The 17,526-nt window shown below is 39.5% G+C and overlaps 1 long non-coding RNA gene across 1 annotated transcript in view; it reads right to left on the reverse strand.

The window, feature by feature from the left end:
* Positions 1–2,918: 2,918 nt before the first annotated feature.
* LOC143157407 (uncharacterized) overlaps positions 2,919–17,526 on the reverse strand; it is a 48,844-nt gene continuing 34,236 nt past the window's right edge. Inside the window, exon 3 of the long non-coding RNA XR_012994781.1 lies at positions 2,919–3,045. This is a non-coding gene — a long non-coding RNA (uncharacterized LOC143157407). The remainder of the gene's footprint in view (positions 3,046–17,526) is intronic.

Consider the following 17,526-nt stretch of genomic DNA (forward strand, 5'->3'; position numbering starts at 1 on the left):
AACAACCCCTTGAAAAGTGATTCTACACATCCAGAGTCACAACCGTTAAAGCTAATGACAAAAAATAAATGTTTGGTGTCTCTTTGCTCCGCGTAAGTCTTCTTTACAAGCATAGGTAAAGAGACGTCCGTAAGTGAGCAAGAAATAGTCTGATTAGGGACTAGCTGCTTTATCCCACCCTTGTAGGTAGAGGCAGTGACAAGATGGAGATAGAAGCAGTAGCCCATATTTCAGTGTGGGTTAACATCAAGTGTGCAGCTGGATCCTCAGAAGATTGGTATTCTGTGCTCAAATCCCATCCATCTGGGTCTTCTTCGCATGGCTGCCCAGGCTTGCCAGAGGAGAGCTGGCGAGGGGATGGGTAATATGCCCACATCTGCAGTAATCATATGCAAACTGGATTCAATAGCCCAGGCTCCGATACAAATGCAACTGGAAGGTCCCCAATTGCGGAGGCCAGCCAGCTGTGCCCAGAGGAGGTGAAGTGCCGGGCGGCGTGGCATGATGAAGGCAATGTCCTACAGGGCCTCGCTGCCATGCCCCATGGGAACCCAGTAGGCAAGGCTGCTACAGGATTGGGGCTTGCTTATGGGAAGCCCAAAGAAGATGTGGCAAAATCCATTTCTGCAAAGGCAAATGTTTTTGCCTTAAGATTATATTTTCTGTGGATCAGTTGTGAAGATACATAGTTGTCCTGGTTTTGGCTGGGATAGTCAATTTTCTTCCTAGCAGCTGGTACAGTGCTGTGTTTTGGATTTAGGATGAGAACAATGTTGATAACACACCAATGTTTTAGTTGTTGCTAGGTAGTGCTTACACCAGTCAAGGACTTTTCAGCTTCCTATGCCCTGCCAGCAAGAAGCTGGGAGGGGGCACAGCCAGGACAGCTGACCCAAACTGGCCCAAGGGATATTCCATACCATATGACATCATGCTCTGTATATAAACTGGGGGGAGTTGGCCGGGGGGGTGACCGCTGCTCGGGAACTGGCGGGGCATTGGTCGGCAGGTGGTGAGCAATTGCATTGTGCATCACTCATTTTGTATATTCTTTTATCTTTATTATTATTGTTGTTGTTGTTGTTGTTGTTGTTGTTGTTGTTATCCCTTCCTCTTCTGTCCTATTAAACTGTCTTTATCTCAACCCACGATTTTTTTTTTTCCCCGATTCTCTCCCCCATCCCACTGTGTGTGGGGGGAGCGAGGAAACAGCTGTGTGGTGTTTAGCTGTCTGCTGGGTTAAACCACAACAATAGTGAACAATGATACTACATTGACAGGAAAACAGATGGAGCACTTTGTTACTGCTTTCTAAGGCCTGAAATGGGGTCTTGCTCTCGGATTTGTGACCAATCTTAGTCTTCCTTAGGCTTTTATTCACAAAAATTGGAAGTAGCCTGTATATGGGATTAGTTTGTACAGAGGAAAATTGGAATATCTTGTGCATGCCAGTTAGTAACCAGGAAAATGTATCACCTTCACTTTGCTTGTGTCTGTGTTTCCAGATGTCACCATACCATGAATTAAAGCCTTTCTGCTTTATTTGAATTGGATCTGAAACTTGCTATATCGCACTGCTGCATCCACAGCGCTTCTGTCACCAGTGATGAACTACCCTGTAAGATAAACATGAAAAACTCTGTAAACTAGAGCTGAATCTAGCATGCAAACATTTTGCAATATTGATATACCTAAAAGCTTCTGCAGCCCACCCCAAACAATGGAGACTGCAAACCTCTCCCCAGTCAGGTGCTCCCATAAATCTTAAAGAAATGTCTTAATTTTTACAACATGTTCTTGGGGTGCTTTGCTCCATGTTACACTTGAGTCACTGACAAGCCTCTATCAAGTTCTCTTCCCCTCCTTTGAAACCATTATTTTTCAAGTCTGATATATAATTTGATCCTAAGTTTGGGCAAGAAAGAGTCAGCATTGCCATCCGAGTGTGCTCCAGACTAGAGTTTATTTCTCAGTGACAGCTTCATTAAGAACCCTTGGTATACCCTATGCCAGCCTTTGGTCGGGGCATTGGTCGGCCTATCCTCTTTGCCATTATTCTGTTACTCATTTGGTTTTCCTTATTAGTCTCCCTCAGCTTAACACTTGTAAGGCAAGACTAGTATCACAGGTAAGTAGACGTGCATATCATTCAAAATAATGTGTAATATTTAATTTTCCACAAGCGGGTAAGAAAAACCTTCCCTAACAGCAGATTATTCCACATTTACCTACCACTGATTCTTTTTAAACATTTTTCTCCGAAGCATCTGTTACTGGCCTCAGGGTATTGTACTAGACAGTCCATTATTCTGATTTGATATGGCAATTTCTATGTCCCTAATTGTGCTGACAACAGCACCCCTGAGCTGAAGACAGACTATAGTTTTGTGCATTCCTCGTTGGGTGTGGACCTGGCAGGGTGGCTGCAAACATAGTCTCCAACTTGGGGCGACTGCTGGAAAAAGGCTGGAGTGTAGCCCAGCCCTGTTCTTTTCCAGTTATTCTCCATCAGGGAAATGTTCACAAAGGGGATGTTGCAAATGAACATAATTTAGAACAGACTAAGGTTCCCCTGGTTCCTCTGAGAAGAGGCAGGGCTGGAGCCATGATGTAGGAGTCACACAGCTAACAAAATATCAGCTTTGCCCCCTCCCTAGTCTGCTGATGAACAAAGTTCAGAGACAAGGAGGCTATAGCACAAAGGGCTGAACAACCATCAGACATAGCTGTTCAGATGCCCACTTCCAGATTGCATTCTATGCAATTGCCGTGTCATTTCCCACGCATACCTACTGCTCCATGCAATCAACACTAAGTTGAATTAAAAGCCTTTTTCTGAAACTGTAAGTTATCTTCCTGCCAGTCTCAGCCTTTAGTAAATAGTCTAGGTTAAATCAGGATATTTACCAGAGTGCTCCTGAAACTCCAGAGGTAAATCCAACCGGTTCTGCTTCCATTATAAAATCATCTGCTCATTTCTAGTAATTGTAGCCCATCTGGAGGTTTCTCTTTCTCCTGTAAATGTCTGTGAGGAAGTTCGAAGTCCTGTTGAGTCAAGAGCAAAGAAACAAGTAAGCTAAGCCAGCCATAACTACCGTGGTAACTTATTTCCCCTACTCTTAAAAGAGAAATACATATTTATGTTATCACTTTATTTGATGGAGAAATCATACACAGCAAAGTGGCAAAAGCCCAGGCTCATTAAGCATGACCCTTCTCCAGAGTTAGCCTTATAGCTTTCTCTCTGGAGAAAGAAGGTTGCCGTCTACATGTAATAAGATATTGCAATTAAATAGAGATCCTGGCAAATCAGCTTTCAGCAAGCTTTTTCTATTAAGTTTGGTAATGGCAGCTTTCATGCTGCTAACACAACAAAATGCTTGAAAAAATATCATGACTTCTTCAAAAAAGCTCCTTAGAAAAAATAATTTGATGAACGGACTTGACTCTGTTCCTAGGCTTTATGAAACGGGAGGGATAGTGGGCACCACTCAGTATAAAGGCTTGTACAAAAAGAGAGACCATGACAAAGGAGACCCTAAGAGCGGTGCAATACAATTTTATGTCATATGCTATTTATATGTCATATATAGAATATATATATCTTATAGTCTTATAATCTTGTAATCTATAATCAATATGTGGAATTCTCACAGATTTTTGTGAAAAACAAATAATTTTACTATGTGCCAGTCAACAGATTCATCTGCACAGATAGGGCGTCAGGACAGCAACATGTTTTCTCACATAGTTCAAGATCTGTTTCAAAGGTAAGCGACATATTCACAATGATGGGATGATGGAGACATCAGTAAGTAATTTGTAAGGCTGAGGATAATTTTTGAAATGACTTGGGGAAAAAAAAGAAAGGATGCCGAAGGACGGGATCTGGCATTGCTGTGGTGTCTTGGAGCGACTGGGCAGCTGACAGAGGCAGGAGTGGAGTGGAGCTCAGTGTTCAGCTGGCTGCTTCTATGTGCAGCTGTGGCGATGCCACCATCCTGGGGTCGTGTCCCTCCTGGGTGACTTAGGAGCCTCTCGGAGCCTTTCCTTTCGGGGAAAAAAAAACAAGGAAGAAAGAAAAAAAAAAGCAGTACTTTTCCTGAGGATCCTTGAACCAGTCTTGCCAGGTTGCTTACTCATCGCAGTACCCGCTGGGAAAGGTGTCTCTTGTCTCAGACTCAATATCTGTTTGACGCTTGTCCAGACTTCTCTATGCTTTCTAATTTTCTTTTCATGAAATTGCTTCCGCAGATTGTAATAGTTTGTCTTTAGCAAGCCTTTAGCAAGAGTATATAAAGTACATATAAAATACATAGATTTGTGCGTGCTGTGCCTTGCTGTGGGACTGGCTCTTTAGTCTCAAAATCTCTCATTGGGTTATTTTAGCTTTGGCATAGGGTGGGCTCTGACTACCTTATTAGCTAAATAACAGGTCAGAAATTATTTTGGCAGATGCTGATTGGCTGCTAATATTACCACCATTAAGCATTTCCAAGATTAAGCAGGTGCCTGTGTATCTTTTAAAGGATATGGCAGCATTTGGCTTGTTCACTGTGATACACGGGAGCTGTAGTAAAGAGCCTGAACTCATCTTCCAGGTTTAGGTCAACTGCACAAATCTCTAGTCTTTTGAGGATTTTAGTAGCTAGCAGACATTTCAACAGGATAAGACAGTTCTTTTGAATAGATTTGAGGCAGTGGAGAACTGAAAGGAAGGACTGCACTTTACGGCATGTACCAGAGTCTAGAGATCTGGGATTTTTGGAAGTCACAGAACAGGGATTTGTAGGAATGAAAAAATCGGAAGTGTTGATGTGGGGGAAAGATTTTACCACAGTGAAATCTAGACAGTAATAGGCACAATAGTATGGAGACTGACAGGCAAGCTCACAAGAGAGGAAATGTGGGAAGTGAAAGAAAAGTATAAACTCTGGATGAAGTATAAGAAGAAAGTAAAATGCTATTATTCATAGAAATGATTGACATTGCATAAAGGATAGCAGCAGCTTTAATGATGTATATGCAGGTTTTGCATCTGATCTGTGAAAACTCGAGATACAATTCTTAGAATTTCAGGGACTATATTATTTATATACTCATCATCTGCATTGATAATATCTTAGGGCCAAATGGAAACATTCAGAAACTTAGAAAGTGGAAGAAGAAAATGTTTTTGTTGGATGCTACTAGTTGGAGTCAACTGAATAGAGACCACTGTATACCCAAAGTTTAAAAATTTTAGTTGTCCAAATACATGGACACATATTACCTTGCTACTCATTTAAAACACAAAAAAGAGAGAGAGAGATAGAGAATTTGATCAGAGAAAGCCTGTATCCCTTCATGTTCACTTGAAATTGTTTTGTCTGGCAAAATTCCTCATGTAGTGGGATTTCTCTCCAGCAAGAACAAACTGATGTCTTTAAAGCCAACATTGCAAAAAAACCCTAGTCCCTCTTATGCTTTCACTTGCTCACTCATTTCATGGTTATGAAACTCCTGTTAAAAAAGGAATTCTTTCCATTTTTAAGGTGATGTATTGTAGTGTTCTGGACACATGCATCTGAAAGTCTTGATGCTCAGATTACTTCTTTGACAAATTTATATACAGTTGTGAAGCACGATAAACATTTTTATTCAAATCACATGTTCTGGCAAGAGACAACCTGCCTGAGATCAATAGGGCACCACATAGCATGATCAAGCTATACTCCCACTGCTGGATTTCTCCCCGCATTTTAACCTTGTTTCATAGAAAATTTATAACATCTTCTCAGAAAACTCTTTCACGGAAAAAACAGAACTCACCAGTACTCTATTTTTTCTATGTAAGTGAGAGTAAGCTTGCCATTCCTGCACTTTGTAACTGTGTAACTCAAGTTACCTCTGTCTAACGTCTTTTCCCCAACTTAATTTATTATTCTCTTTTGTTTACAGGAAGTCCACAAGTGCAAATATCTGTAGTATGTTTGCAGTGTGAAGGATGGTTAAAAACATTGATGATTGTCACACCAACTCGGCTACAGTCGAGCTGTCTTGGTACTTCAGCATCTATGGAAGGAAAGCAAGAACTAGGTGTGCTGCTTCTGAATGCAGGGGAACCTTTGCAGCTTGCCAGCTAGTCTACTCACTGTAGGATGAGGTATTGGCATTCCCTAAATTTAGCCTAACTTCATGGTAGCCTGGTATATTGGGAGGGCTTTCAACAGGTGCCAAAATATTCTCAAAACGTTGCTGCATGCTACTCCCCCTGTGAGGGGATTTATCAAATTGGTTGTATTAGGTCATTTCATACAGTCAAAAGCAAAACACGTGCAGTGTCACGACATAAAATTGCATAATTGTTAAGTCATTATGTCCATCTTGTACAACCCATGATAAATTGAAAATGAGCTGATAGGTTTGAACAGGAGCAGTAAAATGTATAATCTATTGTTGAAAATTATTTTTTACTCATTATCTTCCAAGGCTCTTATCTCATTCAGCAACTAATCCTTATTTTATATTTCTGCCAAAGCCAACAGTTAGAACCTTTAAATGTCAAATGTATCCCGTATACTGTAAAATAGATTTTATGTCTTGAAAGTAAAGGATAATAATAATATGCATAAAATGCATGATCAATAACCTCTTTTAGGAGTATTCCTTGAATACGGGCTTTTCAAAGAAACATGTGAGTTCAGCCAATTCACCGGAACTTTTTTGCTAGACACTGTCCATGATGCTTTCATTATGAATGACATTTGATTGGGATACAGGGACATATATGACGAGATACATGTATTCTATGAAGCAGTCGAATGAATATTCGAACAGAAATGAAGAACTTCCTTCCTTTGTGCTGCTAGACGATCACTAGCCACCTTTTTGACTGTATGTTCTTATTTATTAACTACCACTCTATATCTCTGTGGAACTATAAGAGACATTCTGTCAAAGTCAAAAGAACTTAAATTAATTTGGAGCGGCAATACAAAACACCCTAAGGGTTAGATCCTGACTGGGACACTAAGGGAATGTTAATCCAACTGGGGACACCTGCTGTGGTATTCACCATGTGAAGTTCAGAAACTACAACACATGCTTCCTCATTTAAATTAGACGTGCTGCGCTCCCTTCATAGCCAGAGGAGGAAAAATAGGCCGTTCCACAGCATTCATCTGATTAATTCTAAACATTAACCTTAAGATTAGATTAATTGTGTCCTAATGTTCCTTCCTGTCCTCCCCTATAGAAGAAGCATAAAGTAGGTAGTTCAGAAGTAGGTGATCATACCTATAGATAATGACAGCTGGTCAGATAAATAAAACCCCTTTTTGCCTGATTGTGAACAATACCTGCCACTGAAAAATACCAAGATAGATCAATTTTTATGAAAAAATGATTTTTAAAAAAAAGAATCTGCTGGGACAGGGGAAAATATGTCTATCATTATGTAAAATGTTATTAGAGCAGTACCATTATAGAATGTTAGCTTTAATTATTTGTAAATGTTGACAAATGTAAAATGAATGTAAATCAGATTTTCTGTCCTCCTTTCCTTTCTACTGACTGATTAAACAGGTCAGCTAAACTGAATGTCATCACCGGAAAGGAAAAGCAAATGATCATCCTTTCATATAAGAGATTTGATGAGCAGAAATAATTGCAGTATGTCTGTATTAGTCCAATGATATATTTTACTTCAACATTATTATACACATAAAATCTAACTTTCTTGCCCATTGCAGGTGATTTACTATTAAGATATAATTTTTTTTGCATAGCAGCTGATAAAGTGAATGCAATCAAATCTTGTATGCATAAATAACACAACCTCCTTTTTCTTGATAGCCTTCAAAAGAAATTGCTCGATAGCCTTTTCCCTGTAAAACTATTTTTCTGCTGTGATCCACTTCATGGGCTAAGTGGTGCTCATGGAATAGAATAGATCCTCATGAAACAAATTGTCTCACTATTAGCTTTTCTTGAAGTGTCCATATCTGTCTATTTATCTGTCTGCCTCTCACTCCAGAAAAAAGCTCCTTTCTTAGAAACGTATCTTGGGCATCAAGGATGGACCCAGACAAAACTGGGTCTTTCAGCTTCATTTCAAGAAAAGCTAGAAGTTTAAATGTCTATGTGCGTATGTATCTGTAGTCTGTACTCTTTCTGTGTATTTTGCCTTTGTGTTCAGATCCCAAGACAGTCAAAGTGCTACTTCCCTTGAATAATAAAACCATGACTTGAGTTAGAAGAGTTACAAGAGAAACACTGGAAATTGGTTAACTCTGTATGCATTTTGCATTATTTTCTGTGGTTAAAAATACTTATCTTAGATTAGAAAAAATAGTAATACGCATATCAATCTAAATATTTAAATAGTTTCCCATGCACTTATAAATGCACTGTGGGTATACCGTATGAGATCATTAAAGCTGGAGAGTGACTTTCAAGGTTATTTGTTCCTAAACTAGCAGATACTCTCTAAACTACTGCAGTGAGAAAACAGAGTGAGGATATTCTGTTTAGAATTGCACATGCAACACCATCAGGCTCTCTTGAGGACCAGATTCAGTACAACTAAAATCCTGTAATTCTTTTCCTGCAGAGTGATATTAAGTACCTCACAGAAGGCATCACTGCTGCTGGTAATAACAAGCATGTAGCAACCAGCATGGCAGGGAACATTTTTCAGGGACAAGTTCCTATCTCTGCACGGTCAGGTGTAACTGCTTCCTGGAGTTCTAAAATTTAGAAGTATGGGATGCTTTCAGCACTGAGTCAGGCTGACAAATTAGCAGGCTGGTTCTACTTCCATTTTGTTTCGCATTCTTTGGAAAAGTGAAAAATTTCCTTTATTCTTTAAGGAACTAGGTCTGGTACCTCCCAGGACTCTTAGAATTGTCTCAATAATGTGACATTATATGAACAGGCAGAAAAAAAACAGTAACAGGAAAGGGCTTCTGCTACTTTCCACTGAGGAAAATCATCTTTTTCCAACTGCACTGTAGGAGAAAAGTTACAAAGCAGAAAAAAGAAAATTCCATGGTAACTGCTATCCAAGCTGAAAGGATTGAGAAGGAGCGATAAGTAGTCTCAAGAATGACTCTCCTTTGCCTGCGTTAGCCTTTTTGAAGGCCTGGTCTTGGTTTCCTGGGCAGGAGCTACTCAGGTAGCACTGATAGTGATGAGGGAGGCAGTAACAGCTTTCAGCCTTTTTGGCGTAAGAACCCATTTCTCTTCACTTTCTTCATCCTCCTACCTCACTACCATAAGGCAATTGGCCAACTGTATGGTGCATATTTGCTCTGCCCTTATTAAATGAGAACTCCATGTCAGAGCTTCATGACTCTGTCTCCAGATGTGTTTACTCTTGACTGTCTACCCAAATGTTGAAAGACTGGGCTTTGTCTGCCAAGTAAGCCAGTATTTCTTTGGATATGAATATATACGGATACAAAAAAAACCTTACTTCCTTTGCCTTATTCTCAAGGAAACGGACAGCCTACAGGTTAAAAATATCTCTTTCCTTGAATGGTTTTATCTTTGATGTCACAAACCTGTAAATATTTTTCGGCAATAGAGTATTTACCAGGATCTGTTTTATCACGGTTTAATTATTATTATTACTATTTTATGGACAGTCATACTTTTTGTTTTTCTTATAACCACCGCATGGTTCGCTTGTTTTTATAGGACTAGCCTTGGGTGGCTGTAAGCAGTTCAGATTTCTCTTAATTCAATGTTTTAATTTGTCCCGTTTCCAGTTACATTTGGAACTATTTTATTGACTGAAGTGTAATTCCTTTAAAGTGTTTTCTTCTAATTAATATAAATAGAGGGTAAGTAATTCAATAAGTAATTCATTTTTTTAGGGATTTCTTATTTTCACCTGTGGCTGTAAACTGAGCGCTGATGGTAACAGATTCTAATTTTGAAAATAAAGAAAAACAAAAGCCCTATTCAGATTTTACTTTGTAATCTAACTGGAACCATAACTATTACAAAATCTCAGTTTATTAAAGGAAATAGTCTATTTTTGTCTTTATTTCTTTTTTTTAATTTTTAAATAGTCTATTTTTGTCTTTATTTCTTTTTTTTAATTTTTAAGTAAGATTGACTCAATTAACTCTGACTCTGTCTGGTGGTTTATAACTTTCTTTATGGGCAGCCTAAACTCATCCTAGGGTAACTTACTGATTGAAATGGAGTTATGACAGAGATGAATGTAGTCTAGTACCTCTCACATGAAATTATCTTTTTAGTGCTGACAGATTTTCAATAAGCTCTTGAATATCAGAGTTTCTTGCCTTTAAAAAAATTCTCAACTTGCCTTCTGATGCTACGCAGCCTGTTTTTATTTCTTAGGCAGTGGGAGCAAACCTGATTGTTTCATGGATATCATCAGCTGCATTGAAGAGTGGTCCTGCTGCACCACTCCTAACTGTATTCCTTCAGGCACTAAAAAATGTGGGAATAGTGGCTTTTTCTTACAGTGTGCTAATTTGGTTTTGTGACCTTAAGCATGTCAAATCTTTCTTTCCTTCTCTAGTCAACCATGCACACACAATAATTCCTGCAATCTTTTGAGGTCCAGACTTCCTGGACCTTAGAAGTGTTCCTGATATTTAAGTATGCCAATCACATAATAGGTATTTTTTAAAGTCCTTAAATAGGTTACATTCAGTGGGATTTAGGCAGCCGATTTTGCCCTCAATGGGATTTAGGGTCCTAACTTTCTGAGAAGAATTTACAAAACCAGAAGGAAACATAGTTTTATTTTGAACCAAAAGTGTTTGGGTATTTGATCTTTAATGTCTGTGTGTCTTTTTCTAATGTTTATCCCTTTTCTTCAAGACTTCATCTTACTGATCAAAGTACTGTGGCTGCAAGTCAGCCTTTAAATTTTAACTTTTACCTTTGTTGCACTTGAAAATAGCAGTGGTGTTTCTGTGTGAGTCTAGTTTGAGAAAAGTGTTCATGTTCTAAAAAAACCAGATGATGTTTTGCAGAACTGAGACTTGAATCAGTTAACTAACCAGGACCATAACAGATTCATCATTCTGAAGTGCTCATTACTGAAAAAGTGTTATGATCAATGTGATGGCTACAAATGACTTTATATATCCTTTAGTCTGACTAAATAATTCTGCCACATATTTTCCTTGAAAATACTGCATTTAATTTCCCCATCAAAGTATATATTTTCTCATATATAAGTATAAATAAAATTATTGTGTTAAATGAAGACATAAGCATGAGTTGGGTTGAAGTCGAGAACCAAAGTTCACTCCTAGTAGTAGTCACCCCTAGTAAGGAATAGCTAACGACCAGATTGGTAGTCAGAATCAAGTGGATGTCTCCTGATATCTAACACAAATATGATGTGTTTCATAAGCATTTTGATCCTCAGAGCCTGAAAAGAAAAGGCCGTATTTAACATGAGAAATACATGAGGAAATGTTGAAGTATAGGATATACTCAAACTAGTCAGAGGCATGAAGGTAGGTATGGGTGGCTATGCAAAAAAAATCTGCTCCTGTCTCTGGATTCACATTCCTTCTACAAAAAGTAAAAATTACAAGCTGGATAGACTACTGGATCTGTTGACATCTCATACCTTACGGTTCTGTGATAGTGATTTTAAAATTTATACAGAACTGTAAGTAGAATGGATTTTGAAACTTAGCCAAAAGTCCTCTCATATATGGCAAAGCTGAGAAGTTTTTCTTTTTTCTTTCCTGAGGAATACATAGATCTGGTGAATCTTAAGCTATATGCTTATAAATTAAGTGTAAAGGTGAGGAATTATTGTTGTCTCATTAGAATATTTTGCAACTCTAGATTTTTTAAAATTTAAATTCACAGTAGAATATAAACCTCTCAGATGTTTCTATCATTATTCAACAAGTGATACTAAATGCAAGCATTATATTTAAATAGGCTTACTTTCCAGATTAAAGAGATTTTCTTCAGTATCTATTTTTCCCCACAGTATTTTATTTTATATGCAAAGTCTTAATGAGTGAGGTGGAAATGGTAGGATATCACTGGGAAAGGAGATTCATGAATGCTTGCAAACTTTCTTGCTAATATTCTGATCTTTTCAGAATCCCATTTTTCTAATCTTCTTTCAGAACTCCATGTCAGTAAATTAATATTTTTTTAAGTTTAAAAATAATTTTAAAATTACAAAAAAGTAGACTCTTTTATGATTGAGATGTGTTTAACTCCTTAGAAAATGAAAAATGTACCATGGTCTATTATTCTTCCTGTCCAAACAGAGTGGCTTTACATGAAGTAATAAATAATAATAGCATAATTATTTAATAATGACATAATGATATTATGGGTACCAGTAAATAGCTATTAATAATAGGGTTATTTTATTTAAATAAAATATAATAATAAAATATTATTTTGCTGTTGCCAGAGCAGTTATGAGGCAACTTCAGGTAACAGGGATAAGTAATGGGGAAAAATAATTATTTTTATCAGTAGAAGTTAAGCAGTTCTACCGCAAGGGAAACTTCAGATCATTTATAAAATGCATTTTAGAGAAGTGAAATATGAATGAAGGGTACTGTAGCTCACTGCTATATAAATCTCTTCGCTAAGTGCAACTCGTGATTGATTAGATTCAAATTGACAACGTATCTTAAAAAAGGTCAGTTTTTAACTCAAATAATTGTATGTTCATACATGGACCTCACTTATTTGTATACTGTGACATAACTACAGTGATAATTATATTCTATAAATTGTGCCTACACAAATGGAAGCTATAAGAAAGCAACTTTAATAATGTGGCTGCAACTAATCCCGGGTGTAGTTCCCCAGTTGCTCAGTGACAGCTCAGAGGTACACTCCGGCTCTTTTGGTGGGGAAACTCAGATGCAGAGAGATGGCTGCCGAGAAGTTGTATTCCGCCGTCTGATGGATGTTCATCTACACCAGCCTCTCTCATAGTCCTCTGAAGGTATCCCATCAACCCTATACTTTTGTAGCTTCCCCTGAAACCAAAACCCAAGTAATCCCTGCTTTGCCATCCCCTATCTAAAAGGCATCAAAGTAGCCCGCCCATTATTTGTATAAATCCTCTACAGCTCTGTGTCCTTCTGGTCCGGCTGGGCCTTTGCTGAGGAAATCTTATCAGTATATTTAAGGGGTAGTTTAGGGGTAATTTTGTGGTAATGCATGGTTATCTCACCAGAGGTGGCTTCACTGATCTTGGAAAGAAGTTCAAGTTATAGTTAAAAAACTTGATGGTGGCCCACTAGAATTGTAAAATGCTTTGCTAATGTAAAGATTGCAGTGACATTTATAGAGGCTGTCACCTATGTTCTGGTAATCCATGACAATTTCTGGTCAGAATTAGTAGTCTGTCCTCACCCTTTGACATTGTTGTGTTAAGCCTCATTATCCACAGCCTCAGCCAAGGGAAGCTGAGAAAGTAAGAGAAGGACTTTCCTCACAGATCACACCGCTGGTAACATGAAAGGCCCACCCTATGCTGTTGTACAGCTGCCGACATCTCAGGATCCATTGGAGGGACTTTTTATGTCTGCTCAAACACCAGCAACTGCAGGAGCAGAAATGTGTTGGGAACCTGGGAGTCAATGTTTAGGGGTTGGGAGCACACAAGCTCTGCTTGAGGGGCACATGGGGAAGGGTAGAGGTGTGTGGGAAGTCCTAGGTACATCCTCTTTCCCTCCTCCTGCTCTGTCCCTCTCCCAGAGAGAGATGGGAATCTCATCCTGGTCACAAACATGGTCAGATGTGCTGTGTAGGCACAGCAACAGCCAGATATGTCAGGCTAGAAACTCAGCAGGACAGTAAAGCATATCCCAGCCTGGGCCAGTGCAGCCTGAGCACAGCACGTATGACCTCCTCACTGTGCAGCTTACCTGCCTCTTGAAGAAATTACACTTTGACAGATAACTGACACAAGACAGCATTCCCAGCCAGAGCCGCGCAGATCAGCTGTTGAGGTGGCTATGATAAAATAACAGCTGCATTTGAGAACGAACAGAAGAGGGACTAACTTGGGTCTGATATCAAAAGCTGGCCAGTAAAGTATGACTAGGAATGAGACAAATCCCTATTTCTCTGGGACTTTCTGAGGCATAAGGGGAATCTTTGTATTTATACAAGAGTTGGCGGGGGGTGTTTGTTTATTTGTGGTTTTTTTGTTTAATTTTGGCTGTATGTAAATTCTTCCTATTTCTCTAGCAAAAAATCTGGCTGTTTAATCACAGATTATAGTAAGATATATCATTGCTACAGGCCATTCTACTCCACCATAAATACCCAGCCTCTCAGACAAGCTAGCTAAAACGCCTTGTATTACAGGACTGCAGTAGGGATCAAGGAAACACATGGTCTAGTTGGTCTAATCATCTTATGGAGGATGTAGGTAGAGCTTGGGCATCTCAGTAACTGTAGTCATCACCTCTGAATGTAGGTCACAGCTAAAGCTGAGAAACTGCGACAAATACCTGTTGGGCAGCTTGGTTGCATAAAGAAGAGGGTGGCAAAAAGTGAATGCTAGGAGGCTGTTGAATGAGGCTCCTGAGCAGCCACATGTGTGCGACAGTTAAGATGGTGGCCAACCCGAACCATCCACCTAGGCCCTGTGTGCTGCTGTCTGGAGACAGATGTGTGCGTTCTGTGGGAACAGTGACTTTCCATTTGTGGACACTGAAATTGTTAGGGACCAGCTGTATCAGCTGAATGTTCACAAGTCCATGGGGCCTGATGGGATTCATCCCAGAGTACTGAAGGAGCTAGTAGATGTTATGGCAGGATCCCTCTCGATCATCTACCAAAGGTCTTGGGAGTCCCTGCTGACTGGAAGCTAGTCAGTGTTATTCCAATTTACAAGAAGGGCGTGAGGGAAGACCCAGGAAACTACAGACCTGTTAGTTTAACCTCAGTTTCTGGAAAAATTATGGAGAAGATTATACTGGGTACTACTGAAAGTCATTTAAAGAGTAATGCAATCATCAGGCACAGTCAACATGGGTTCACAAAAGGAAAGTCCTGCTTAACTAATTTGATATCCTTCTATGATGTCACCTGCCTAGTGGATGAAGGGAAGGCAGTGGATGTAGTCTTTCTGGATTTTAGTAAGGCTTCTGATACTGTCCCTCACAGCATCCTTCTGGACAAGTTGTCCAACTGTGGGATGAGCGGGTTCACAGTGCACTGGGTGAGGAACTGGCTGAAGGGCAGAGCTCGAAGGGTTGTAGCGAATGGGAGTTACATCTGGCTGGTGACCAGTCACCAGCAGTGTTCCTCAGGGCTCAATTCTAGGGCCAGCTCCGTTCAATATATTTATCAACTATCTGGATGCAGGAGTTGAATGCACCATTAGCAAGTTTGCTGATGATACCAAACTGGGAGGTGTTGTTGACTCTCTTGAGGGACAAGATGCCTTGCAGAGGGATCTAGATAGATTGGAGCACTGGGCAATGAATGATTAATGGGATGAAATTTAACAAGTTGAAATGCTGGATCCTGCACCTAGGATGGAGTAACACCGGGCACAAGTATAAACTGGGAGAGGAATAGCTGGAGAGCAGCCCTGCAGAAAGGGATCTGGGGGTGCCGGTTGACAGCAGGCTCAATACGAGTCAGCAGTGTGTCCTGGCAGCCAAGAGGGCAAACCGCACCCTGGGGTGCATCAAACACAGTATAACCAGCCAGTCAAAAGAGGTGATTATCCTGCTGTATTCAGCGTTGGTGCGGCCTCACCTTGATTACTGTGTGCAGTTCTGGGCCCCACAATTTAAGAAGGATGATAAAGTACTTGAATGCATCCAGAGGTGGGCAACAAAGCTGGTGAAAGGGATGGAAGGAATGTCCCATGAGGAGCAGCTAATGACTCTGGGTTTGTTTAGTTTGGAGAAAAGGAGGCTGAGGGGCGACCTCATTGCTCTCTACAGCTTCCTGAGGAGAGGAAGTGGAGAGGGAGCTGCTGATCTCTTCCCCCTGCTATCCAGTGATAGGACGCCTGGGAATGGCTCAAACCTGCACCAGGGGAGGTGTAGACTGGACATTAGGAAGCATTTCTTTACTGAGAGGATGGTCAAACACTGGAACAGGCTTCCTAGAGAGGTGGTCAATGCCCCAAGCCTGTCAGTGTTTAAGAGGCATTTGGACAATGCCCTTAATAACATACTTTAACTTTTGGTCAGCCCTGAAGTGGTCAGGCAGTTGGACTAGATGATTATTGTAGGTTCCTTCCAACTGAAAACTCCTCTTCTCCTCTTCTCTTCTCTTCTCTTCTCTTCTCTTCTCTTCTCTTCTCTTCTCTTCTCTTCTCTTCTCTTCTCTTCTCTCTTCTCTCTTCTCTCTTCTCTCTTCTCTTCTCTTCTCTTCTCTTCTCTTCTCTTCTCTTCTCTTCTCTTCTCTTCTCTTCTCTTCTCTTCTCTTCTCTTCTCTTCTCTTCTCTTCTCTTCTCTTCTCTTCTCTTCTCTTCTCTTCTCTTCTCTTCTCTTCTCTTCTCTTCTCTTCTCTTCTCTTCTCTTCTCTTCTCTTCTCTTCTCTTCTCTTCTTTCTCAGCTGGGGCATCCAGAGTGTACCTCAGTGCTGCAACTATAGAGGCTGGAGGTGTCATTGCAGAGTTTCTCAGGAATATGTGATGCCTCTTTTCCTTCGTTGCTAATTTTTGTGCTGACATATAGAAGATTCCTGTCTCTGCTTAAAGCAACCATAATAAGAATGATGTAAAATATCATTAGAAGAAAAGCATGGCTAAGCTGGTCATATCTTCAAAGGCAATTCATGCTCAGCTGGTGCAGGCAATTTCCTGTCAACTTGATCTTCAGCAGTATGACTGTCATTAATTATGCTTGTAATGAAAGTTAATGTATGACAAATTTTGATACTAGGACACTTGTCTTCAACAGAAAAATTGAAGAGTATGAATAATTTGCTAGATTTTTAAGGTCAGAGTTGTAATAACACTGCATTTATTTAATTACTGAAATTTAATCTCTTAGACCTGTTTCTTATCGTGTTTTAGTCTGCATGACTCATGAACCATGAGCATGCTAGAACACTGAAAAAACTATGCCATACACGGTAAGTGGAGGCAAATTAAATTTTTGGAAATTATTTGAAAGTAAATGATGTGTGGGTATGTAAAAGTAACTGATTCCTCTGAAAACCTGCTATGCAGTAGAATTTACTGCATTTATCCTTATCACATAGAAAATGTTTTACAGTTATGGAAAAGTAAAATAATTTATTTCAGGTTATATATAAAAAAATAACCTTTGTATTGTATTAAATGTTTTGTCTAGTTGGGATATTATTTTTGCCCCTTTGACTTTTTTTCCCCTCTACTTTCTAAATTCACTCTTAGTTACCACTTCCTAAGTACTTTTTCTCTATTTTGTTTCTCCTTTAATTTGCTAGTGTAAATTACAAACCTTCTGTTCTGAGATCAGGAAAGATTCAAAACAATGAACATGATTCAAAGACAGACTTTCCATACAAAGTCCTGGTCCCCATAAAAGGAAATAAAAAGTAAAA

Source organism: Aptenodytes patagonicus, chromosome 2, assembly GCF_965638725.1.
Source record: "Aptenodytes patagonicus chromosome 2, bAptPat1.pri.cur, whole genome shotgun sequence".
In the NCBI taxonomy this organism is placed as follows: Eukaryota; Metazoa; Chordata; class Aves; order Sphenisciformes; family Spheniscidae; genus Aptenodytes; species Aptenodytes patagonicus.